The 27,883-nt window shown below is 36.5% G+C and overlaps 1 protein-coding gene across 3 annotated transcripts in view; it reads right to left on the bottom strand.

Annotated features, from left to right (window-relative positions):
• Positions 1 to 27,883, bottom strand: part of PRLR (prolactin receptor) — a 155,716-nt gene that overhangs the window by 101,941 nt on the left and 25,892 nt on the right. The gene's annotated exons all lie outside the window — the stretch shown is intronic.

Below are 27,883 nucleotides of genomic sequence, written 5' to 3' on the forward strand. Positions count from 1 at the left end.
TTGACGTACTTTCACAGTGTATTGTGTGGGGTCTGCGATGTTTTTGTGTAATTGTATGTTTGTGTGTCCCACGGGGATTAATTGCAAAGGATGATGTATGTCAGTAGCATATTGATGGTACTACCTCTGTCTACAGCAAATTCCTGATTGTGGGGTTCTATTTTAATAACTGATATTTGCACATATTTATTTTATATATATCCTTATTTCCTTGCAGAATCCTTGTTTACTTAGTAACTAACCTTGTTATTAACAAGTTTATTAAAAGTGATCCAATTTTCACCTTCTTGCTTTGATCAGTATTAAGCAGTTTACAACTTTTCTCTATCAATACAGCCATTATTGAACAAAAAAAAAATCAAACATGCCTTGGATAGAATTCTGACTGAAACAACTGAATACTGAGTAAACAAAGAGAAAATTAAACCTGGGGAAAAAACAAAGCTAGAGAGTACTGAAATTCAAAGAAATACAAGAAAATATGGCGCAAAAATAAAGACACATGATACTTTTGCTCTTTTGTATAGCCTATAGTAACCAAAAATGTTCACAATATTGCAAGTAGAACTCATTGCATTTCAGTGGACAATAGCACTTTTTGCTGCACTTTACTTTAATGTAAATTTCCTTTAATTTTCTGCTTCTAATTGAGACATTTCATATAGCCTAAAGTAATTTTCTGCACAGTTTTATTTTACGGTAAAAGTTTTGGGAGTCGAGTACTAGAATGTAGTCAAGTATCCAGTCAAGTCTGGCTGGATACTGGAGAGACCATAGAGAGCTGGCTACTTGAGAGGCCTGAATGTTCGATCGAGCTCACAAAGAAACCATGGAATCTTTACATTGAAACAATGCAGTCATCAGTTATTTACATTTGGAGAAAATAATATGAACAGTAAGCTGAAGAAACATTCATAGGAAACATGAATTTTACATATGAAGAACAGTGAAATACAAGCACATTATTTTGGAATGCACCAACAGATATAAATACACTTTCTGAAGAGACAGAAAGGAAGGTTGCCTCAGCACACAAGAGCTAATGAATTCTGCTGATTCAAAATCCAACTTACTGAAATCTTCCAGCAGCTTGCAATAGAAGATTCTTTGCCCCGAAGCTCACTGTAATGGAAAGCTGTGTGACAGAGGTTGCAATCACAGATGAAAGAAAAATAAATTCAAATTAAAATGCAGTGGTGTAGGTGCTAAAGAGAAATGATCAAAATGCAAAAAGAACAAGGAAGTTAAGGACAACTCAAGAAGTCTCCATTGTGGTAAAACCCAGCAGTTTTAACTGAGTAATGCAGCAAAATCCAGATGGTTTCAAAATACATTGCTATAAAAGAAATCACCCATTCTGTGAATTGGAACTACTACTGTTTGCTCTCTGCACCACAGATAAGGAACAAATTAACCTGCCCGTTTTTGCAACAGTTTTTAAATTCGTGAAAATTGTTACTATATACCTCCACTTTCATTCTCCTATCTTCTCAAGATCACAGATTTCAAGATTTTCTCTTGTCATAGATTTCTCTGGATTTCTGGCAAACCCTTGATGTTTTCTAATAGATTCTCTGAAACTATTCTATTCTTGAAACAAAACACTCCGAAAAATGAATTAAGTACTTCAGTTTATTCATTAACATTGCTGAAGAACAGAAGTAAAAACACACATCTTAGGAACTATACTCCTCTTAATATCTGACATAATTCATGCTCTTCTGACAAATGGTAGTTTTTCCTAGTAAACCAGGAAGTAGCCATATGTCTAACTCAGATAAAATATGCTTATCTTCAAAGAATAACTGAAACATATGCCAAAACAGAAAGTTTTTCTTCTGCAAAGAAACTATGGTTTCAATGTGCGAACAAATTTCACATTCAGATACTTGAAGTGATAAACACAAACAGTATTCAACAGACAACTCTTGCTCAGCTTGTGAGCTGCTACAGTCTATGGCTCCTTTTATTTTTGCAGAATCAGTATGTAGTTGTTCCCCATCTTATTACTGTGTGGCTTTTTTTTCCTTCCTAAATTCGTAACTTTCCATCTTTTCTTCTTATGTTGTCTCTTATTTTTTTCATAGCATAATCTCAATTTTTAAAATCTATTTTGGATAACCTACTGTTGCAGCTCCAACACACCAATCTGCTTTCATTTTTTTACTTTCAAGCCAATGTTTAAGAAAGTTAATAAAAATCCTGAATAGTACTGGATACAGGGCAGATGCATATGGAACTCAAGTTGTTACAAACTTTTGATGCTGAACCATTGATAACTACCTCTGTTCTGATTTTCCAACTAGTTGTGTTTTTACCCTAACATAAATTTATCCTGACCATATTTTCCTGCTGGTGTATGAAAATGGCATGCAATACAGCATAAAAAGATATAGGATACAGACTATTCCCTACAGGCTTTCTTAAAAACAACATATCTCATAGTTACTGTTCCTCTAAGACCCATTGCCCTCCTAGAGAAAAAAAATCGAACTGGTTTGACTTATTTGTCCATGACAATGCTGTTAAGTTACTCATCTCCTTGTTGCCTTTGTGATGTTTATAGTCAAGTAGTTGATTATGTTTTATTTCTCTTCTTCAGAATTAAACAGTACCAGTAGGTCTTCAGTATAGTATTAATAGCATTCAGCAGCTCACTGAAATTGACTTCTTTAATAGAAGATAATTTGCATCCTTGGCCTTTCCACTTGCTAGAAAACTAAAATTGTCTTGTTCTTTCTCTTACTGCTCTTATTGTACCAGAGAGGCATTTTACATTTTTGAAATTGTCCCCCTTTAGTCACATCTCATGTCATGTCTTATGCTTGGGAAAGCTGATAACTTTGGTTTTTAAGAAAACCAAGACCCAGTGGTGTTATTAAGTGAAGGAAGATTAATTCCTATTCAGAGGATTTAAACAGGGTCTAAACCTAGGAAGATAAATGTGCTGTATTAAAATGGTCCCTCGAGGGATAGGATAGGCAAGGCACGTAAGGATCTCCCCAAGGAAAACAAAAACATTCTATGCTAAAATGTGAATAGGACTCACTGGAACATTTACTAAGGTAAACAAAATAAGGTCATGGCCCAAGCTCAAGCTCAAGCATTCATCTGTTCATCCTATTTAACAGTTAGCACACTCCTGGTCCACTTTTAGCCTGTTCAAATAAGTGCTCTCCCTGGATGCAGTAGAGAGTTTCGGAAGAAGCATGAACCACTTACTGTTCCCTACAGGCAGCATGGGACAAAGTCATACTGTTCTGGAGGACAGAGAGTTTAACCAAATGGATATGCAATGTGTGGCACCACATGTTCTTGGGGCTAGAGAATTGTCACTGGTTCACTTTATATGCCACTATATACACAGTGGCTGTCTATATACTGCCATTAACTTCAGGTTTCTTTTTTTTTTGAGTCTCCCAAGTGTGCTGGATTGGTCTGAGTTTTTTAATAATTATCTTCTACTCAACTTTTGCCATTTGACCTAGCTTCTGCTTTCTCTGTGCTTACTTCTTCTATTTGAGGTCAAACAAGAACTTATGATTTACCTGGGCTATTGATTTCTACACTGTATATCCTCTGCAGTGGAGTAGTGTGTAGTCAGTATAAGAGTGTATTGTATTTAAGGTGATGCATATTTTCCTTTAGTCTTTTTTTAGGCCTTCCTACTGTGAAGCATTACATATTAGATTTCAGAGTTGAAGTCTGCTGATTCGGAATCTGGCGGTTTCATTTTGCTGAATTCCTTTCATAAAAATCAGTAGTCAAAATCATTCATTACCACCAGTGATAGTGGATGATTTTACTAGTTGCTCATCAGAACTTTTGTTTTTCTTACTCTTTCTAGCTTAATTTTGTTGACTAGACCCTCATCATGATAATTGTTTACGTTCCTGCACTTTAAAAACTATTAAAAAATGTCAGCACCTTTATCTCCCACTGTCTCTTCAGGCCTAAAAAATTCATAAACCCCACCAATATGTTACACTTTCAAGTTTTTAAAGTGGTTTTGATGCTGTGAAGTAATCCTGCAGCTCTTGAACTGGAAAAGTTACTCTATGTAAAGTTGTACTTAATTTCCATTACAGATCTGCCAAAATGATTGTCCAAGGATTAAATAAAGGAACATTCTCTGTAAGATGACAGGTATCTACCCATCACCAAATCCTGTCTGGTACCAGTTATAATATTGCTTAATATTCACTTTGTTAATGCACAAATCTCCTAAAATAAGTACTGCCAAAACTGAGAGGTTATGCTTTGTTCCTCAGTCAAGATTCAGCAGAGATTGTTACACATTGCGCAATTACTGAGATGATGATGAAAATCAAAACATTTCACAATATATTTGCTAATCTATTTGAAAGCATCATGGATAGGTAAATTCATTCACACCCATTAAAACTTAAAAGAACATACACAAAAAATTTGGGTGCTGTATTTTTTTCTAAATGTGTCAGTAAAAGTTGTCAATTCTATTTATATTGAAGGCAGCAAATGAAATATATGAAATTATTTTTTCCTCAGAATCTCAAGTTATTGGAGAAATCAGTAGACACAACAACAGCATTTAAAAGGTGCACTTCAGTGTGATTCAAAATCACAACAGATATTACTCATATGCTAACAAGGTCACCTTGAATTTTATAGTCTGAAACTAGTACGTATTAGCTGCAGTGACTATATACTTGCCTGTAAATCTAGGATGTGTAAATCTAAATGTGTACCTAGGAACATTTCCCACTGGAACCTGATAAGCTATAATGTTAAATTTTTTGAATGGTCCCTGACACAGATTTGGTCTAAGTCATCTGCTAGTCTACCAAAGAACTGCAGATCTGAATTTTGCACAAGAGGCTAGTCCCAGTAGGTAGTCTGCAGGCAACTACAGTGTTTTCAAGGGCAAGACAAGTCAGAAGTATGGACACCGTATTTCATGTCAGTTGGGGCCCACAACAGTATTCCTAGGCACACTTAATTTACTAAAAAAGATGCAGCCATAATGACTGCTTGGCAGAAAGGCTGAAACTTAAGTCTACTGATACTGTACTTAGAGTATACATTGGAAAGAATAAACAAGTATTTTGCTTTTGTAAGTATATGTTATGACTATTAAACTGGGAGTGGTGTTTTATACAATATCGAAGCTGCACATGCTAACAAAGTACAATAATCTGTACCTCATGATACTTTACTGCCTACTAGTTTGCATATTTCAGCAACAGACCTGCGGGTGCTGGTCAACAGAGGCTGAACATGAGCCAGAGTGTGCCCAGGTGATCAAGAAGGCCAATGGCATCCTGGCTTGGATTAGCAATAGTGTAGCCAGCAGAACTAAGGCCGGGATCATCCTTCCTGTATTTAACATTAGTGAGGCCACACCTCATAGCCTGTGTCCAGTTCTGGGGCCCTCACCACAACAAAGACATTGAGGTGCTGAAGTGTGTCCAGAGAAGGGCAGTGGAGCCGGGGAAGTATCTGGAATGTAAATCCAATGAGGAGAGGCTGAAGGAGCTGGGGGTGTTTAGCCTGGAGAACAGGAGGCCTGGGGATCTTATTGTTCTCTACAACCACCTGAAAGGAGGTTGTAGCCAGGTGGGGGTTGGTCTCTTCTCCCAGGCAATAAGTGACAGGACAAGACAAAATAGCTTCAAGTTGTGCCAAAGGTGGTTCAGGTTGGATATCAAGAAAAATGTCTTCACTGAAAGAGTGGTTAAGCATTGGACTAGGCGCTGCAGTGAAGTGGTGGAGTCACCATCTCTGGAAGTGTTCATAAAATGAGCAGACACAGTACTTCTGATATGGTTTAGTGGACATGGTGGTATTTGGTCTAAGTTGGGACTTGATGACCTTGGAGGTCTTTTCCAACCTTAATGATTCTATGATTCTATGAATGTAACCTTCCTATGTGTCCAAATGGTTACTTGGCAAAATAGAGCTAAACAGTTATGAGGGCAGCAGAGAAAACTGTGAATTTTAAGTGTCAGTGTTTGGTTTGTACTGTATGCTCAAGCAAAGTATTTTTAACTCTATAGCTGCAGAAATGGGGGTGTAGAGCAAGGAATCATCCCTTGAGCCTAATGTTCATTATTGTTACTTGCCATTTTTCTGCACCCTAAAGGAATGGGATTAAGGGAATACCCTCAGAGCTTAAAGTACTGTAATACGACTGAAGTAATAATCTGATTACAGAATGAGTTGTGCACTGCTCAAGACATAGTCAGTGATCAGAATACGCATGCAAACATGCATGTACATCCATATCATCATCAGAAAAACTATGTCAGTACTTACGATATCACTTTTTAGCAGCTTAATCTATTATTACAATATTCTTATTTCCCCCTACAAATTCTTTGTGTCTGACAAACATACCATGCTGCCCACTGGAAAAAGAAAAAGAAGACCCTAATTAATCCCATCCAATTTTAGTCATGTAACATACACATGTACATTAGAAGCATACACTTTCAACAGTGAACAAAATGTTAAAAGGAGATGAGCTGCCCTCAGCTTCCTTTAAAATTGTTCCAAGCACCAAAACAATGCTCTAGAAAAGACTCAAAACTCATTTATATTTAAGTAAGAAAAAAATGATTAATTTCTCTATGGAGAAAATCCTGAAAATTCTACTTATTAAGTATGTACCCTGTTATGGTATTAAACAAAGCAACAACAGGAAAGGCTGCTGCAAATGATAGATGCACAATATATGTAAAAGTGTTGGTCAGTCTATTACCATCTGCAGTGTTGATAGAAATGGATCTTGGCTTCTACCTCCATAACTGTGTCTCTAAGAGCTCAAATTTAGGATATTTTGTAAAGGGAAAAAGATTTGGGGTTAGGTTTAATTTAGCTCGTTATGATTTATTTGAGGAACTAAGAATATTTTTTCTTCCACCTTAACATTAAAGGTAAAATTGCAGGCAGTCTCAAATGACACTTGGAAACCATGATATCACAGGACAAGACAATGAAAGTCATGAAACTGAAAGAAAATGTTTGCCCTTTGACATTAGGAGAGCTAGTGATTTTTAAAGAATCCCAACCTGACGTATTAGCTGACATATGCCAGACAGCGTGTCATTTAACATGTATTAACTAATTAGGATAAACATCAGGGAGCTTTGGTTTCAATCCGATTACTTAAAAGGTTAAACTCTTTTTCAGTGGAGTCACAACTTCCAATAAAGTAATCTTTACTTGGATAAAAAAAACCTCCCTCAATTCAAACTCTTCAAAAATATAAGGAGTTGTCTGAGATTGATTCACAGTTTTATTAAAGTAACTCTTTATTTTAGCTGGGCAACATGGAAATAGAAAAATGCCTGTAAAATTACTAACGCAGAGCCTAATCCAGATTGTGTATTAGAAATCTTAACAGTTTTAGCCTGTTGAAACAGAAAAGCATGTAGAAAGATTACAAAACCAAGACCTTGAGATACATTCAACCCAAATGCCAAACAAAGAAATAAAAAGAGAAGGTTTGATTTTGGCTATTCATTGCGATTTCTTCATTTGTAGTCTACTTTTATACTTTCATTTGGGTGTTCAATTCTATCTTAATGTAGCCAAAATAAGAATAACCATGCACATTAAATGTACAGCACTGTCAAAAGAAAGAGTGTAACAAAACCAGGAAACAAGTTGTACATGAATATGGAAACTGGAGTAAGTTAGGTGGCAGTTTCTACCCCAGTGAACAACTGTCACTGAGAGACAATTAATCATAGATAATTTAGTCCCAAGCAAAAGCCGATTTTGCCACCTGGCCACTTGCAGGTCAAGCAGCTGGCAGTTAGTAAAAGTAACCATACCAAACCCAGAATCTAAGAAGAGAATGAGTAGCTGTCAGCGAGACTTATGATTTCTTCAGTAAGACTGGATGAGACAAAGAATATAGCATAATACCCCAAAGAAATAGCACAGCTGATGAATTAAGTGACAAAGAACTGGGAAAATTAGATAAAGTGACCAGAATAGCAAACCTGGGAACACTTAGAAGGAAGAAAAGGTAAGTGTACTTCTGAGTTACATGATTTCCAAGTTCTCCAGACTCATAGAACATTAAGAGAACAGATATAAGAACTCGTTAACAGGGATTATACATCCCTGGTGAGTTTTCCATAGTTATTTATGCAGCCAGTACACCTTTACCATTATGTTACAGACTGTCTTTTGGCCACTGGTTGCTCAACTATCAGTCCCCAGAGTAATAGTTTGGACAATGGATTCAACATCCATGTATGTGTTCAAAGTTGAGCGAACTAAAGAAAGCTTTTAGCATTGAAAGACTGAGACCTTCCATCTCTCACTGATCTCCACCCCCTTAATTAAAAAGGCCTCTAAAGTAGTTCTACACAGTTAAAATGCTACCTCCTTCAAAAATAATTCCTTTTGCCTTGGAAAGAATGACCCAGAAACACCAACTCACATTAATCTTTCCTGTATGAATAAGTATATAACAATTTTCATTCACACTTGATTCTTAAAATTAGATGAACAGCTCTTTTGAAGTAGAAAATGGAGTCATGATCTTAATACTTAAAAAAGACAGCTACTAGCATGCAACTTTTCTCAGGTATAATTAACCATTAGCAGTTATTGACAATATCTCAAGAGCATTTGCATGCAATCACCTTCTCATTAACATACACAGCATCTTGGATTTTAATTCCATTCAATCATGAAATCACTTAATTAAAATTAGATGTTGAATTCTTGAGTTTTTCTTGACCTCCAGATCCCTTCCTACCGACTTCACTTTCCCCATGTTTAGCTTACTGCTCTGAGCACAACTTTGCTCATGAGAATATGTAGACCCTCTATGTGCCAGACTATGCACTGATGACTTTCCAAGCTTGCTCCTTTTCCTTTCCTGCTGGTATTTAGCCCTCTTTGTTTTTTTGGCTCTGGTTAACTGATTCATCATGTTTCTCTCACAGTTCGCTAGAATAAGTATGTTTTTCATGAACTAAGTGACACGCATGCAGTTTCTGGATAAATAAGAAGTGGAATCAATTTGAACCAAGCCTAACTCACTTGTATCATTGCAGCCAAATTTCCTGTTTAGTCAACAGAGAAAGACCACTACTGAATCCAGAAATTATAGTGGAAAAAGCTATAGCAACATGATCAACACTTTTGTTTTCTTTTCCATTCAAAGCCCCTGCTGGTCAAAAACTGTGTTACTGTAAAAACGCTGCTTTTGCACCATGTCCATGACCATCAATAGGGCCCCGAGATAGCACCAGAAATAAAAGACAGATATATCTTTGAAACCTGAAGATGAGTTTGTACAAGTATTTCATTACATGTAGTTACTGTTACCTAATGTTATGGAATTACCTAATTCTATGGAATTAGAAATTACAAATGTACAACTTTAGGCATATCAGATGCACTAAAAAAGCTTGCTCAACCAAAAGCCCGTGAACAGACCCAGCACCAAATGCAAATCCTGTATTTTCCCCTAAATGCAGAACAAAAGTATTTCTTTGCAATGGAAACAAACATTTCTGAATTACTGCTAACCTACTGATGTCATGTCAAAGAAGTAACAGCCAAACTGGTACATAAAAGAACACCTGCACATTTAAGGATTCCATTGAGGAAGGAAGTTTCCACTGAGCAGCATGTGGGAAAGAAGTGTCTTCATTTCACTATGGTTATGATCAGAAATGCTTATTTCTTTGTTGACATTTGCAGACTTTAATATGCAAATAAAAATCCTGAAAATACCCAATGGAAACAGTTTTATAACAACCATATCCTTTTATAACAATCATATTCTTTCAGAAACAAAATGTACTATAAATCATCATAATCACAGGAAGAATATTTCCATAGAGTTTTCATTATCTCTTATGGGTTTTGCAATTTTAGTCATCAGTTTGGAGACTGAAATCTTCTACTTCTCCATAAAATAGATAAAAAGCTGACATTATTGAGGAAAGATTTTCTACCTCTGCTTCTCCTTGAAGAGACCAAATAACTCAGACAGAAATACCTGATAACAAATTAAAATAATCTGCTCAGCATAATACTATAAGCCTATCTAGAAGATTCCTCTGTGTTTCCTATTCTTCATAATTTTGTGGTATTTCAATTAGAATTTTTAGAAATACTTCATCAAGAGATTAAGTAGTCTTTATTACTGTAGCAACTTAAGAGACAGTGATTTTATCTTAGACCTAAAAATTCTATATGTAGAATAATATCATAATATATTATTCCTCCTTTAACAGGAAAAATTGATATTTCTTTAACTCTTTTTAAACCTACTAGGAATAGTAAGGTTTTGTGTATAGTTCTACATCCATTCATTCAATTCTTATAACAGCCTTTAGCCAGTTTGCAGCAAAATTTACAGAGGTGAAGAAAAGCCAATGAATGAGATAATTCTTAATTCACATAACTGAAAACTACTGAATTAAGTTCATATCACTGACAAAGCTCAACATTAACATAAATATTCTTATGTCAAGTACACCTTGCTAGCATCTTTTAAGACCTAGTTAGAAGACCAATTCATTTAAATTACCTAATAATACAGGATGAACATGTAATAATTTAAAATAGCTATAAAATCTCACAAATCACACCTGAAACAAGAATTTGGGGGCTAAAACACAGGTATACATTCTAATACTGGAGTAAGGACCAGCAGATTATGGTAAAATGAACTTCAGTGATTCTATTTAGTGAAAAGCAGCTGTACTAAATCTGGAGATGACAGTACACTTTATGAGCAGACAGTACAGTCTGACAATGCTGCAAGAGAGAAGTCTTGCATCCCCACTTTCGCCCTATTCCCCCTGCTTTTGATGTAGTTCCATCCTTCCAACCCTCAGTAACACAGTTTCTGCAGACTGTCTCAGTGTCCAGGATACAACATCCAGACCATCTCAAGATTAAAGATTAATCAGCTTCTGGTTTTCCCAAGATAGCTTTCAGACATTTTACTGAGTATGCTCACGTGCAAGGTAAGCAACACACATCTGTGGTCAGAACTGGAGAAAGAAAAACAAGATAGGGGATTTTCCATTCCTGCCCTGGAAAGTTGTTAATGAGTCTAAATGTATTTTATGCAACCTTGTCTTATTAGCATATTTTAAAGAGGAAGAATACTTTTCAATTATGAAATCGTAGCCTGTACCAAAGTTTCAGGATCTAGTAATACATACAGGGAAAAAACATACCAAGGCAAAAGATTTTTGTTTAATAAACATAAGAAAAGCAAATCCAGAGATTTAGAGAAATCTGTAGTTGGAAGGACCAATCGTGAAAGTACTTTTGGGAATAGAGGGCAGAAAAACACTCAAGTAAAATACACACTAGAAAGGTGGTTGTAACTTGCCCATTTTGGAACAAGGAAGTAATGTTCCCACCTCAATGGCTCCAACTGATCTGAACTTTGAGTCGATTGTGCATTCCCCATGAGACGCTTTCAGAATGTCAAATTTAACCTCATTTAACCAAATGCCTACAGCTGAGCTTGTAGCTGAGCTATATATGGTCTCTATACAGTCAATGAAAAGAAATAGGCTCTTACAGAATGTGACTCATCCTACAGGTTTTAAATAAACGATAAGACAAATTTCTCTGAGAAGTGCCTATTTCCTCCCTGACTACAAAGAATCTGGGTAGGTTGTTGTAAGTACTCACACTTTGAAGAACTGCTATCACAGAACAAGTGGGAAGGAGTTGTAGCAAAAAAATCAAACAGCAAAAAAATCAGAAAAAACGCCCAAAACTAATTTAAAAAAAAAAAAAAAGAAACAGTAACTAAGCCTTATCATCACAGACAACAGCACGCACCCTCTATGGGCCTATCTATGGAGACTAAATCATAGAATCATAGAAATGCTTGGGTTGGAAGGGACCTTAAAGACCACCTAGTTCCAACCCCCCTGCTGTGGGCAGTGACACTTTTCACTGGAGCAAATTGCTCAGAGCTCCGTCCAACCTGGCCTTCAACACTTCTAGAGATGGGGCATCCACAACTTCTCCAGGCAACCTGTTCCAGTGCCTCACCTCCCTCCATAAAGAATTCTTTCTTAATCTCTAACATAGACCTACTGCCTTCCAGTTTGAAGCCATTTCCCCTTTTCCTGTCAGTACTTCCTCTTGGAAATAGTTTCTCCCCATCTTTCCTGCAGGCTTCCTTCACGTACTGGAAGGCTACAGTTAGGTCACTCTGAAGTCTTCTCTTCTCCAGGCAGAACAATCCCAATTCTCCCAGACTCTCCTCCTAGGAAAGGTGCTCCATTCCTCTAATCAACTCGGTGGTCTCCTCTGGACTTGCTCCAACAGGTCAATGTCATTCCTGTGTGGGGTCCCCAGAGCTGGATGCAGTGCTTCAGGTGGGGTCGCAAGAGGGCAGATTAGAGGGGCAGAATCCCCTCCCTCAACCTGCTTCCCACCCTGCTTTGGATGCAGCCCAGGACATGTTTGGCTTTCTGGGCTGTGAGTGCACATGGCCAGGTCATGTCCAGCCTCACACCCACCAGCACCCCCAAGTCCTTCTCAGCAGGGTTGCTCTTCATTTGCTCATCCTCCAGCCCGGACTGATACTGGGGGTTGCACTGATTCAGGTGCAGCACCTTGTACTTCATCTTGTTAAACTGCCTGAGATTTCCATGGACCCACTGATCAAGCTTTTCCAGGTCCCTCTGGATGGCATCCTGTCCTTCAGGCGTGGCAACCACACCTCTCAGCTTGGTGTCATCTGCAAATTTGCTGAGGGGGCACTCAATCACTTTGTCTTTGTCATTAATGAAGATATTAAGTAACAATACAGACCCCTGAGGGGCACCATTTGTCACTGATGTCCATCAGGACTCTCAGCCATTGCACCCCTCTGGGTGCAACTATCAAGCCAATTCCTTACCCACCAAACAGTCCACCCATCAAATCTATGTCTCTCCAATTTAGAGAGAAGGATGCTGGGAGAGACCTTGTCAAAGCCTTTACAGAAGTCCAGATAAATGACATCTGTAGCCCTTCCCTTGTCCACTGATGCAGTTATCCCATCACAAAAGGTCACTGGGTTGGTGAAGCCATGCTGGCTGTCCCGAATCACCTTCCTCTCCTCCATGTGCCTTAGCACAGTTTCCAGGAGGATCTGTTCCATGACCTTCCAGGCCCAGAGGTGAGGCTGACAGGTCAATAGTTCCCAGGGTCCTCCTTTCTACCCTTTTTAAAGATGGGTACAATGTTTCCCTTTTTCCATCACCCGGGATTTCACCTGACTGCCATGACTTTTCATATGTCATGGAGAGTGGCTTGGGAACTACATCAGCCAATTCCCTCAGAACTCTGGGATGCACCACATTGGGTCCCATGGAATATGAAGACTTCACTCATGTCCAGTAGGTTACTCAGCCTTTTTTTCGTGAATTGCAGTGATTTGAATCTTCCCCCCAACCAGTATAAAGCTCATCTTGATGAACTTTACCCTTGGACCTAAACTCTGAGTCAGACATGGGGTTATACTTTCTAGTAACAGAATAGTAATGAAAGACTGAGGATGGATCAAAAATTATATATTGTAGTAGGAAAGAAATACAAGCTGTAATGCCAACACACTTTCTATAGTTTATGTAGGAGTCTTCAAAGAGCACAGAAGATAGAAAGAAAAGTCCAAATGAGAATTAAAGAAATCCCTGCTAGGTAATATGGCCTGATAATTTAACTGTCTTCTTACAACACAATTTACTGCTGATCATACTTACTGGGATCTTAGGATGGATATTAAGGTCACTAAGACAACAAAAATATTGCGAATGTATCTACAGAACACCTACCCTACAAGCCTCATTCAAAAGGAATCTTAGTTTTCCTGCCAATTTTCATTAATAATTTTTGGCAATTTCCATATTCTGTTCAATTTTACTTCTCTAATCAAGTTTATAACCTGACATGTGGAATGCACATAACTGCAGATGAAACTGCAGCCTTGTTTACGATCTGAAGCCTAGGAAACTGGGTTTAGAATGAGTAGCTCAGAGAGCATGGACGGCATAACCAGTCTGAAGGTTCATGTTTACTAATGTTTACTAATTGTAACCAAATAAAATAAATCCTAACATACACTTAAACATGTGTTTTAAAATGTAAAAACAGTTAATCTTTTTTCTTCTAATTGCAGTATTTCAGATTTTTACTGATAGTAAAAAAAAATTTCATATTATTAAGTGTTTACCATAAAATGGCATACATTATACCTTTTATAAATTAAATATTATTTAAGCTGTTCATCCATTTAAAATTCCTAACACCATTTCCCTGATGTGTGGAAATAAATACTAAGTGTTTGCAGTTTTAACTTCCTTGTCCATCAGGCCAAGCTCAGGGACCCACATACTCATGAAATGAAACAGATGAGGGAGCAAAGGGGAAGAGAAATATTTACAATTTTAATTTTAAGGAGCAATGAGAACTCTGCTCTTGTTTCTGAGAAATTCTTATAATTACTTTGCTTTTGACAGAACACCAATTTCCTTGCTGAAGACAGGATACAATATTTGTGAAAGATGGACAAATTGAATGTGCTGGCAGACTTAATTTTGCTTTCTGAAGTGCTTTTGAACAGAAATGATGGCTTTTTCATTATGGCGATGACATAAGATTTTTGAGTATGTGTAATTACATAAATTCAAGGGCTATTTCATTGTAATTAGACATCTATTTATAATGAAAATTCCTGTAATTTGATTTTTTTTCTATCTCTGTCAAGATCTAGTGTCTTGTTTTGATGTTTTCATCTGCTATTAAACAGACCAAAAACACAACCAAAAATCCTTCTCTGAATGCCTCTACCTTTCCATGGAATAAAGAAAGCAAATCAAAATAATTTCCAGAAGGCTGTAATCAAGCCAAAGAGTGATATATAAACAGAAACTTTGTGCATGAATGTAATGGAAAAGGAATGGAATGCATCCAGAATCAGGTTAAAATCTAAGTTGTCTTTCCCAGATACTCTGAGTTTAAAATAACAAAACATGAAGTGTGTGGTTCCTCATTACTTCAGATCTAAAGTACTACCAAGCATGCAAAATAAGATTGAGAGTGAAAATCTCTGTAGCATTTAATGAATATAGTCTCATAGTCTCGATGAAAATGGCATTTACAATCCCTAGAAAATCAGAGGAGGTTTAAAGTAGGAAATTAATAAATACTTACAAAGAAAAAAAATCCTGCATTTCCCTCTAATCTTTTGTACAGACCTTTTATTATTTAATATTGAAAATCCTATTCCTTCATAATCTTCTCAGTCTCCTAGAAGTGTAAAACAGTGACTCAAGATACCAGGAAAAAAATGCAGGCTCACATATGATCTACTGCACAATTGCATTTCTTAGTGCACCTACAAAAATAATGTTAATTTGTCCCTACTATGCTTGATCAAAATTGCAGCTTCCTCCCACAGAACATACATCAATCCATGAACAAAACAATCCATAAAGCCATTGATGTGGCTTTCCATTCAAACTCTGCAATTCAGGCTTAATTGCTTCTCTTTAACTTTTGTGTTTGCTTTTTCATTTAATCTTATAGTCATCCAGTTTTAGGCATTCTCAATTTTAAGACAGTAATATCATACAGTTTATATTTTAGTGGTGGAAGTGAAAGGCAAGTAAAGAAGTCAAGAGCAAAATAAATTATTAATTGTATTGTTTTGCAGATATGAGAAGATTCAGTTTATTGGTTGATTAAGAACAGAGTTCTATTTAAACAGGGTATGGTAACTCAAAAAATAGTACCAAAGGTATGAAAACACGCAAGCACAAACCAATAGGTAAAATGGGGGAAGCAAAACAACAATTTTTAAATTACTTTAACAACATTGTAAACCTATACAAACATAGTGAAACAAAAATACTAAATGGAATGCTTATTGTGTTCAGTACATAAACACAGGAAAAACTGTTCAACAGAGGAGTAGTGTTAAACACTAAAATACCTGAATCAAATCAGATAAATGAGTTCACTGCACTAATAAAGAAAATAGGATCAGTATGGATTGGGATTTCTCATCTAAGTAGGAAAGCACAGGATTTCTAAAACTATAATACTGACAGGGGGACTAGGACGATGACAGTGCCTGTGACATATCATGGGAGACCAGGAAATCCAAGAGTAAGAAGCAAACAATCATGTCAACCAGGTAAACTCCACAGGGGTGCACTGCTGAGGCAAAAGTTTAAAATATTATAATGGATTATTTCAGCGAATCCAGTCAGGAAATCCACAGCTTGGTGTCAGCAGCAAACTTGTTGAGGGTGCCCTCAATTTCACTTTCAATGCCATTGACAAGGGTGTTACACAGTGCTGGCCCCAGTACGGACCCCTGAGCACACCACTTGTCACTGGTCTCCACTTGGACATCGAGCCATTGATTCCAACTCTTTGAGTTCAACCATCCAGCCAATTAAGATATTCAAGACTGATTGCTGTTCTTATGACTCTCCAATGGTTTCTGTGTCACCGTGAAATCTGTTCCTTGGGATGTGCTGATATTCTTAAGCATAAACCATCTACTGATAATACTGATTTGCTTACCCTTTATAACTGGAGTCTTTACTGATGATTTGAAGTTTTCATACATCTAATACAACAAATTTGTACTAAATATTCTTTAAATACTTAGTGAATTTCATTTTTTCTGAAGAAATGGAATTGGTAAGACTGTAGGTCTGTGATCTTGTTTTCGAACAACTCTATGGGTCTGATATGATTAAAACCTCTACTATTACAGGAAGAATGAATATACCAGGATTACTTAGTATAAAATTTGTGTTTACGTTCTGCTCCTTCTGTGCATTGGCTTTCATTCCTTTTTATTCTAACTAGGAGTATTATATGAAGATAACCTAAATTTATTAGACTAAATTTTCATCTGGTTTAAATCAGCATAAGTAACTTTGAGACAATGCAGCCAATCTGTTCTGTTAGGTTTAAAAAAAGAAAAAAACCACCTTACAAAAAGCATGTCTATTTTTGGAAGATATTTAAACAGAAAATAATCTGCTTCCTCAGGTATAAAAGACAGGTATACTTAGTAAAATAATAATTTGTTACAGATTTATATTTGTTATTTATTATTGTGGCTTCTTGATGGCTTCTTTAAAGAATAATTCCACTTATTTATCATACGTTTCCATTCTTTTGCTTGATTAAAAAAATTTGTATTTTCTTTTGTTCTTTATCTGCCTTATCTGTGCTCACTTCCTTGTGTTCCATTCTGAGGATTACTTCCCATCTATAAATTACTTGTTAAATGGTCCCTCTCAGAAATCTAGTGACACAATTCAAATGTTATTATTGATGCAAAAAGGAAACACAATGCTATTAAATTCATCCTAATAGTTAAGTAAGACGCACAGTGTTAGTCACAGACTCATAGAATCTTTTCATTAGAAATGACCTTTAAGTTCATTGAGTCCATTAATTCAGCAAAAGCAGTACCTGTGAGATTACTCAACCTCAGGATGCCATTCAGTGTGTTTCTTCTTTTTTTATGATTTGTTATTTTTCTAAGATACTGCAGGAATCATTTTAATACAATTGTCTGTTTTGTTGGCATTTAATATTCACTTATCTTACGGTGCTGTGGCTGTTCTGTTCTGCAGCTTTTCCCACGGTGAACTGAATTAATTTGCAGTGTTGTCAGACTGCAAATATGTGGGAAACAGAACCAGCACTTAGCTTACATTCAGGGCTAAAGGAGGGGAACGTAGGCATGTACACTAGCAACCTGCTTTGGAAAATGCTGAAATGAAGACAGGTTGTACATCTATGTTAATAATTTAGTTACTTTGGAGGTATGGTCCTTCAAAACTAGTAAGTACTTTTCACTTAGTTTTACCAATTTGCAACAGTTCATTTCTTTTATTCTGTTCCAGATGTACTACTGTCACACACATTTGATTTTCCAACATATCCTCTCTAAGGAAACCTCCCTCTGGTTTTTTTTTTCTGACAGCCTCTCATGGTGCCACACTAGAGGGAAGGGATGCCATCCAGAGGGATCGTGACAGGCCTGAGAGGTCGGCCTGTGTGAACCTTGTGAAGGTCAACAAGGCCAAGTGCAGGGAGGTCCTGCACATCAGTTAGGGCAATCCCAAGCACAAACACAGGATGGGCAGAGAATGGATTGAGAGCAGATGTTGGGAGAAGGACTTGGGGCTGTAACTGGATGCAGAGTTCAACATGACCCAGTGACATGTGCTTGCAAGCCCAGAAAGTCAACTGTGCCCTAGGCTGCATCGAAAGAATGATGTGGGCAGCAGGTCTAGGGAAGTGGTTCTCCTCCTCTACTCTGGTCTTGTGAGACTCCACCTGGAGTGCTGCATCCAGCTGTATGAACACAAACTTGTTGGAGCTATTCCAGAGAAAGCCACAGGGATGACCAGAGGGCTGGAGCACCTCTCCTATGAGGAAAGGCTGAGAGAGTTGGGGTTGTTCAGCCTGGAGAAACATAGGCTCCAAGGAGATCTTAAAGCAGCCTTCCAGTACGTAAAAGCTGGAGAGGGACTTTTTACATGGGCATGTAGTGACAGGAAAAGGGGGAGTGTCTTTTAACTGAAAGAGTGTAAGTTTTTATTAGACATGAGGGAGTAATTCTTTACAGTGAGGGTGGTGAGGCACTGGAACAGGTTGCCTGGAGAAATTGTGGATGCTCTGTCCTTGACGCTGCCCAAAGCTAAGTTGGAAGGCACTTTTAGCTACCTAATCTAGTGGAAGGTGTCCCTAACCATGACAGGGGTGTTGGAATTAGCTGATATTTCAGGTCCCTTCCAAACCAAACTATTATATGATTCTGTGATAACAAGTTGGACTAGATGATCATTGTAGGTCCCTTCCAACCCAATTATTCTATCAAAGAATTGCAGATCTTGAAAAGCAACCTTGCCATTTTTTGCCATGCATTGGCAAGTATTTGCAGCCCAGCATGGCATTAATGTCCTACCCAATTCCTTTCATGAAGGTAGTGTACAGGAGAAATCTACTGCAGACATGCAAACAAAAAGAAAATTTAGAGGGAATTTTTAGCTCAAATAAAGTAAGCAAAGAAATAACAGTCCAGTATGGGCAACCAAAGTTGAACACTACTACATAAAAATAAAATTGCAACAACATTATAAAATGGATTAGAATCCTTATTTTTAAAATTCCTGCAATACACGTTTCTGGTCAAAATGCCAGTGAATACATGGGGTATTTAAAGAGAATCTTGTTGGGAAAACATGATGCAGCAGAGTCAGGTACATATGCCAGATTATATTAAAGGTTTATGTGTGGCTCACATAGTCAGCAAAACAGGAACTATTTATCTAATACCTGTCATTACTGCAGACCTAACACCTGTTCTAACCACTGTAAGTTTCTGTATTAGCCAAAACTGAAGTCTGATATTTGAAAGGAGTTTTAAATGGAAAAGCATATGTTTAAGTTGCAGAAGGAGGGTAAGTACAGCTTGTTTCTAGTACAGCGTAAAATACACAAGTAATCAGGTTTTTTCTGTTGGATCCTGCTGAAGCTTGCATATAAATATATTTTTAGAAAATTTAAGAGTTACTTTAGTTGAAATTCTTGGAATACGTTCCGGGGAGACATTTACCCTGTACATAACGAATGTACCCTACTAAATAGTGTGGGACCTATAAAAAAAAGACCTAATATCATAGGCTAAGGAATTCAAAAGGCTTGAAACCCACAATCCTGATCACTTAAGAACACATCAGACACCTGACTAAAGGGATCACTGGATGACAGAGTATCTGCTTGCCTAACTATGATTCTGGTTGTCCAAACACCGCATTGCTATGTTAAATAGGTTGTTCATAACCTCAAATCTTTGAAATTCTATTATCTCAAGCAAAGAGGAATATACTGGGAGAAACATATGACTAAGTGAGGTAACAGCAAGAACCTCTAGTCCCATCTCCACAAACACCTTTGTATGAGATAATTAAGTTGACTGTGCTTCGTGTCTGAGCTCTGCTCTACAACCAAGAGAACATATCAGATTTCATTGGCACTTTGAAAATCACATTAGCAAGTACAATTTTCTGGGTAACTACGAAGCCAGTGGATACTGAAAGAAAAAAATAACCAACCAGTTGTACATATACTGGAGACGCAATCAAATGCACCTACTAAGAAACCAACTAACAAAAAACCATCTCCTCAATAAAAAAGCTTAAACAAAGCATAAGATTTAGAATGGAAGATAATATTATCAGTGTTCATAAGGACTATAAAAATCAAAGGCATATCTATACCGGTAATAACTGATTTCAGTTCAAAGAGTACTATATAAAAAACCCAAACCAACCCACTCAAACCAACCAAAAAAAGCCCAGGAAGAATACAAAAATAACAGAAGGAATTCAGACAGGAATTTTAATACAATTTAAAAATACAAGGAAAGGTACAGAAAAAAATATAATACAAAAGAGAAAAAAGTCTTGGAATCTGTAGCTTAGAAAAGATGCAATGAAAATATACCGGGCTGTTAGGACTCAGAAACAGTAAATTCCAATGTGGTAAAAGAAATGTTAAAACCCCTCTTTTTCTCAGCCTTGCGGTGCTTGTCTTATCAGGGGCTGAACACGGAGCTCTTCAGACATCACATATCAGAACATTTATGACTGTTACCAAACCTGTGTATCAGGAAACGTAAGTAACATCACTCAATATCCCCAAAGTCTCTTGCTTCTCCTTATGATATATCCAGGGTTCTCACCACACTCAGGACAGACACAACCATATCCCGCTCCTTGAAACTGTACCTTGAATTTTACCCAATTTCTTCATTGTACTTGCTCAGGCAGTATCCATCAAATATGGCCTACTGAGGGCACACTGTCAGCTGCTTGTGTCACTGCCAATCTGTGGGTCTCTGTCTTTTCCTATCTATCAGTCACACTGTTCTCCTTCACACAAAAGAACTAAGAAGTAACTTTCACCATTTCTTCATTTTCCCCACTGCACTCAACTCAGCAGAGTAATTTCATATAAATCAAGCCTCACAAGCAGGGGGAACCTGACATGAAATTTTCTTTAGTAAGCTGATTATTCTGTAAATGCTAGAGATTCTTGCCTTTTTCTCTGTAGAATGAGTTATCAACTCCAATCAGAGGCTGAATATATGAAAAATGAACAAGTTTGATCCAGTGCAGCCATTTCTATGTTCTTGTGACTGAAAGGACTTAAATACCTTCTCCTAAGGAAGCAGAACAGTTTTGTATTAGTGACCATGTGTCTCAGTATAAATCCTAAACAAAAAGCACTGAAACAATCATCTTCTTGGATATGAGCCTGCTAATACCCTTAAAAAGCAGAACTCATAATTCAAATGATCCTCTGTGTGTTTTTCTCAGGCTGAATATTATTACTTCTAAAAGAATGTAATGTCTCTCAGTGGAAGCATCATCAGTATTTACTCAGTTTTTATCAAGACTGCAGACTTGAAATGGAGACAGCAAAGAACGTTAGCAAATCTGTTGAACCTTTTATCTGAATTTTTCCACTAATAATTTTCTGGATTTGGTTCTTTCACTTCTGAAACACTGGTGCTTTAAATAAAAGTAGTAATGGAAAATATGCATGTTTTGCACTGTTTCACCAAATAATATGGAAAAGTGCACAGCACTTACCAAGAGATCAAAAAAACCAATAGGCACTGAGGCTTCCATAAACACTCCCTTTCTTAAGGTGTTTGAAAATGAAGTAATGAGGTAGTATGTCGTGCACTTCTGGCAAGTATCACACAGCTTCCACATTAAGTGATTAAGCCAAACTACTCTGGTTCTGAAACAAAACACCATTCTTCACTTTCCCTCAGTGCTGAGCTATAACTGCACAGTTCCATAGGTCTGCAGCAGCCTCCTTGCTCTCTGATCTAAGATGTTAACAAGCACAGGAGAAGGCACTCAGCTACTCCCCACTACTTGAAAGTCATTTGCTGTCTCCTGGAAGATGAAGTGAGCCATAGGGGAGCTTGCATGCTGCTTGCTGGATCACAGTAAGCCTCAAGACAATATGATTAACTACTCCTGCTGCCAGACAACTTGAATTTAAGGAGGATATGAAGTTGGAGATAGTGCTAACAGTCTTACAATTTAAGTTTCGGGTTGGTTCTCCATCAAAGTTTAAACTGGATTGTAAATCGAAAATCAGAATGTAAACCATACACGCGCAAAAAAAAAATCTTCACAGTGAATTGATTTAAATAATATGCACAGATCTTAGAGCCTAAAGCTGGCTGTTTTTCTATTTGTTTGATTATTTTTGTATATAAAACACATGTAACATAAATACTAATGGGGCAAACAACAGTAAGTTGCAGAGGAATACAAATATCTTGATGTAAACATTTTGCATAATTTTCTATAGAAAAAAATGTAGTTAGTTTCAGGAAAAGAGGGTAAGCAATTTGCAAAAGCATAAGGTACTTCAGGTTAGTTGTTAGAGTAGTGTCCTCGATTTCTGTTAGGATTGTCTATCAATTGCTACTTATTATTGCAGTGACACAAAAATAGGTACTACAAGTATGTTCAGTTGTTCACAGACAGCTACTGTGGCTGACAGTCTTTGACTTAAAACTGATGGGCAACAGCATACTGCTGTATGTTGTTTTTTTAAGAAACCACACATCTCTTGATTAATATACCCCCCAAAGCATTTGTATTTCACAACCTGAATAAGTGTAGTCAAGGTTGAGTGTTTCAATCATCAAAGCTTGTTCAGAAAGTGGTTTATGGGTACTAAGCTTCATGAGAAACTAAACTCAAACGTACACACCAGGAGTCTAAAGGTAAATAAGAAAAAAAAAGAGCATCCAACATACAGATTTGTATATTTGGGTTATGAACAGTGTACCAAATTCAAAATATTACAAACTGTGCAGAAATAATTAATACAGTTTTTTCCTATAAACACATACTCTCATAACAACAATGGAATTAATGTTCCATAATCTATGGTTATATAATTCACATGCAATATATCTGAGAAGAACATTGGACTAAATTAGAGCTTGCTTTTATTTATTTTAATTAAAACTGCAGTTCTCTGTTCAGCCCTTTGACAACAGCAACCTAAGCACCCGAGGTCTTCCACAGCCTCATTTTTTTCAGCGGTTTTGTTGTCAATATATGACAAATGTGAACATTCTGATTTGGTGTAACTGTTCTTGTATTTTACAGCACTGTCAATAGATATATAAGATGAAAGAGGAAGAAAAATCAGACATGAGTGGAGTACTGTAGGTCTAGTTCCGGTTTCCTCCATAATATTACAGAATTAATCTGACTTTACAGTAATATGTTTCCAATGACTACTCCTGAATTCATGTCTGAATTTGACCAAATGAATTAAATGTCTATGGGACAAGGTATTTAAAATAGAGAGGCCAAAGTTCTACCAGTAATTTAAAATCAAACAAGAAAATCACATTTGCCAGCATTTCCAGTGGAAGAAAAGGTATGTATTAAACAGGTTGGAACACCTGGACACATGGTTTTGGGCCATGTACAGATGGCCTGCTGTAAATCAACAGCATCAGAAGTATCTTAAGACTTGTTATGCACTCATGGATCAGTTACACAGCACATGCACAGGGGAGGTGACATGTCCTGGATTCACCCAACTCACTCCATGAGCTGGGAAAGGCTGATCTGCCTCTGTCCACAAACAAGACAACTGGTGAGACTGCTGCTGCTATGATTATTGTTCAGGATTACAGATTTTCCTACAAAGTGTCAGGGTAGTAGATAGCTTGCAGGCATCTAACACTGTTAAAGTTGATTTAAAGAAAAAAAGAAGCTGGATTCCACTTTTTGTTTTCTAAATCAGTAATAAATGGCTAAGGTTATTCATACTAGTGAGCTCTAATACAGGATGGACCAAGAGAAAATAAGGACAGATTTATTGGTACAAAATTAGAAAAAAAATGCAAGGAGGAGAAGAAGATCGAGATGGAGATAATAAATTATGAAAAGTATTCCGCTCTGTACATGACCAGCAAATTGAAAGTAATAAATTAATAATAAAAGAAGAAATGGGAATGAGAATATTTTGGGAAGGTACAACATGTTTCCTAATCCCTTTACTTTGCAAATTAATGCTCTGTTACTCTAAGCATGTTTGGATCATAGCGGATGTTTCTCCAAGGACTTAAGTCACAGTCTTTTAAGCTAACTGCTGCATGTATTGTAACAACTTTGATGTTGTTATGTTCTTAAATATTTATGCATTAAATATTTAAGTATTGAATGCGGTCTCATCTCTAACTCTTCTATTGCGTAGTTATTTACGTGTCATTGCGTAGTTGTCTATTTTGCATAGTTAAGAAGGCTGACATCATATTCAACTCACAGAAGTGGTCAATTTTTCACTGTCCTCTTGCTTTATTTAATCCCCTAATGTTCTGATAGAAATATCTTAGGACAGTGCTTCAGAAACGAAGCAATGAAATCAGGTCAATTTCAAGTTTTCTATAATGGCTTTAAACATGGTGCAAAATGCCTGAACTCTCTGTAGTAAGAAGCATCTCATACACAGAATTTTTCTGTAACTTTGATGAAATGGTAAAGACAGTAATTTTGGGAAAAACCCCCACCTGATTATTTTAAATAATCAGGTATAAAAAAGAATGAAATGCAAAACGGAAAAAAAAAATCAGTGGGATGGTAGAAAATAGTAATCAAAATTAACAAAATCTATTGGGTTTGGTAGGTTTAGATTAACCTCTGAAAGGAAAAAACCCATTAAGAAAGAAAATATATTGCAAGATAATGTTAGAAGTCAAATCATTATCCTAATCAGATGTGTCTCATTTCACAGTTTGCTTCAGTTGCTCCCTTCTCAGTACATGGACAGTACCACTATTAAAAAAGGTTCGTCTGGCATTATCTGCAGACAAACTAACATTGATTTTTAATTTTTCTTAAATAGGGCTGTAACATAAGAGATACTGAAAAAAGAAAAATATAACAGCTGATACACTTAGATTAACAAGGGCTAATTAAGAAAGACATTAAATCACTTTTGATGTTACGTGACAATATAAAAAAGAAAACCACAATAAACTTCAGGGACTCTGCCAAAGCGTGTTGAATTTAGTTGCTCCTTCACTCATTCTTATTTGTTATAAAGCTTTAACTAATGTGTAACATTCTATTTTGCTTTAGAAACAAAAGGTAAAAATAATTTAAAGTTTAAGCAGAAAACAATTAACTTCTAAGAGCAATTTAAATAACTTTTTCAACTTTCTACTCCACCCAGCAATTAGGCTTTTTCTCTTGCATTAATTTATCTCACTTCCATTTGGATTTTCATTCTTTTAGATACAAAAATCTGGGATGAAATAATACATCTATGTTGCAGTGTACTTTAGTGACACATTAATTATTTCTTACTACTGAAGAAGAACGCCGTGCTGGAAACAGTTGACAACTATTCTGCATCTCAGGGTTCTATAAACTTTGTTTGTTATCCCTCAGAAATTAAGGTATTTTGATATTGGTATATTTTTGTGTGAATTTTCAACAAAGATTAAAAAGACTTACAGAGTTCATAATACTTCAATTCTCTTCCTCATTTCATAGATTACAGAGAAACTTTTCTATTATTTAATTTCATATAAAGATTTTACTTACACAAATGGAGTCTTTTAATCCATCTAACTGGGAAATGAATTCACTTCTTAGAATAATCCAGGTCTGATACTTACACCAGGCATACTGCACATATGTTTTTGCCTGTGCATATCACCCTCACTCCTGAGCGACACCTGCACACTGGAGAACAGACAGATCTTGATCCCTGATAAGGTCACAGGGACTTAGCTATAATATAGCCTTGCTTAATCCTCATTGGTTTTGCCTACTGAGTACAAGGCTGTTTCCTTGACAACACAGCTGCAGTTACCACAGCATCCAAAGACATATGTGATCTCCAGGTTTAGGGTATATCCCAGAGGAAAATCTGTTATTTAAAGCTATTTTCTACAGGTCATTGAAGGCTAAAAATAAAAGCAGTGAAGATCTTCACTCTATTAAAGACATTCCCTACATAGTTTGGACACTCCTGAAACTCTGTTCTTGTCTTAGTGAGCACAAGGAGCAAAAGTCACAGCAAGAAGCCATGGGATATAAGGGCATTACTGAATGTTTATATAAATTCCTATCAAGTGGGAAATACAACATAAGAGAAAGTAAAAAAAATACCATTTGAAAATTCAACAAGTGGCCAATAATGGTTAGCACAGAAAGGGAGGGAGCACTGGGGGTCCAAAGTGAAAGGTCTGGGAACAAGTTTAAAGGTGGATATGGAAACAAGATGGTGACAAACTACACACTGCAGCAACATTTTATATAAATACTATGGAAGAAGGCTATATTTTTCGAAGTTCATAAAAGGGAAATCACAGTAATTAAGACAAAGTGTGAAACAAGAGAAAACAAACCTATCAGATTTGTAGCTGAATAAGGAGGTTCTATTTTAGAAATACTCTTCAGTAAGTATAGGTAAAAAGAACTTAAGCAGTAAATCTAGCCATACGATTTCTTGTACTTCAGCAAAAGCTTGCAGTACTACAACACATAGAATATATCCTATACAAAATTACTTCATTGGTTTAAATTTGTTCAAACAATGCTGACAGGATAACTTTCTCATGGCAGACTTTTTATGTGACCATATATTAATAATCAAATATGAAAACAAAACGTTGTTAAAAATCCTTTTTTGTATGCACCGGCTAATATAACAGAAATGCGCTATGTGCTCATGTGTGTTCTAACCCAACTTGCACCAGGCAAATTCAGTACTAGTAACTGGAACTTTATACGAGATGTTCACTGAGAGATGTCTGAGTGATTTTAGTTGAGATGAAGCAAGACTGATGTTAGGAATGAAGTAGAGACTAACTTGACCTCTTGGTTATTGGATGTGCAACATCTGAGCCTGAGTAGGACATTGCAATGGACCCTCCAGTAAAAACACTCAGAAAAGAAGGACTTAATCAATTGACAAGACAGCAGTTTGTTTCTTAGCAACACAGGTCACCAAGAATACATTACTCTACTCATATAGTTGATTTCCTATTGAATATGGTTAAATTTCAGTTTTCAGTTTTTTCTTTTCAAATATCTCAAGTGTACAAGCTCACATGATAAAAAAAAGATCAGGTTAGCACAACTATGAACACAACCTCCTATGATATTGAACTTCCATCTTCAAGAACAGTGAAGCTGAAAATGTAAAGACAATTACTGTGGGGCTTCGGAGGGGTTTGGGAAGGCTTTTTATTTGGTTTGTTTAGTTAGATTTGTTTTTAAACTCCCAACAAACAATGATGAAGAGTTCTTAATCTACCTGGCCCATATTTGTCAATTTAGCCCTGGGAAGTTGGAAAAACTATGAATTCTCCTGCTTTCAGGAAAAAAAACAACATAGAATGTATAACCTGATACAGATGTCATATTAAATAAATAACTAATAACGTAAACTATGACCTTTGAAAGAATGTAGTGAGAGAGAAATATCAATTTGCTTAGATACTAAGATAGTACAGTGATAAGCAAGATGTTGTAGGCCTAGTAACAAAACAAAAGTTGAAAAAAGTAAGAGCATTTGTTGGATACTGTTTGTACTTTAGTCTCTTCATGTTTCATGTTTTTGAGTCTAAAACTCAAACATTTCTGTAAACTTGTCAAAACTTCGTTTGACTAAAATATTGACTATGCAAAACTGTTAGTACTTAATTATTTGCTCATTTCAGTTCTGAGAAAGCTGTTATTTACACAGGTGACTGAACCACACAAAATGTGCACATTGCGAATCTAAGACATTGAAGACATATTAA

The sequence above is a fragment of the Neopelma chrysocephalum genome, unplaced genomic scaffold (assembly GCF_003984885.1).
Source record: "Neopelma chrysocephalum unplaced genomic scaffold, ASM398488v2 Primary Assembly neopelma1_96780, whole genome shotgun sequence".
NCBI lineage: Eukaryota > Metazoa > Chordata > Aves > Passeriformes > Pipridae > Neopelma > Neopelma chrysocephalum.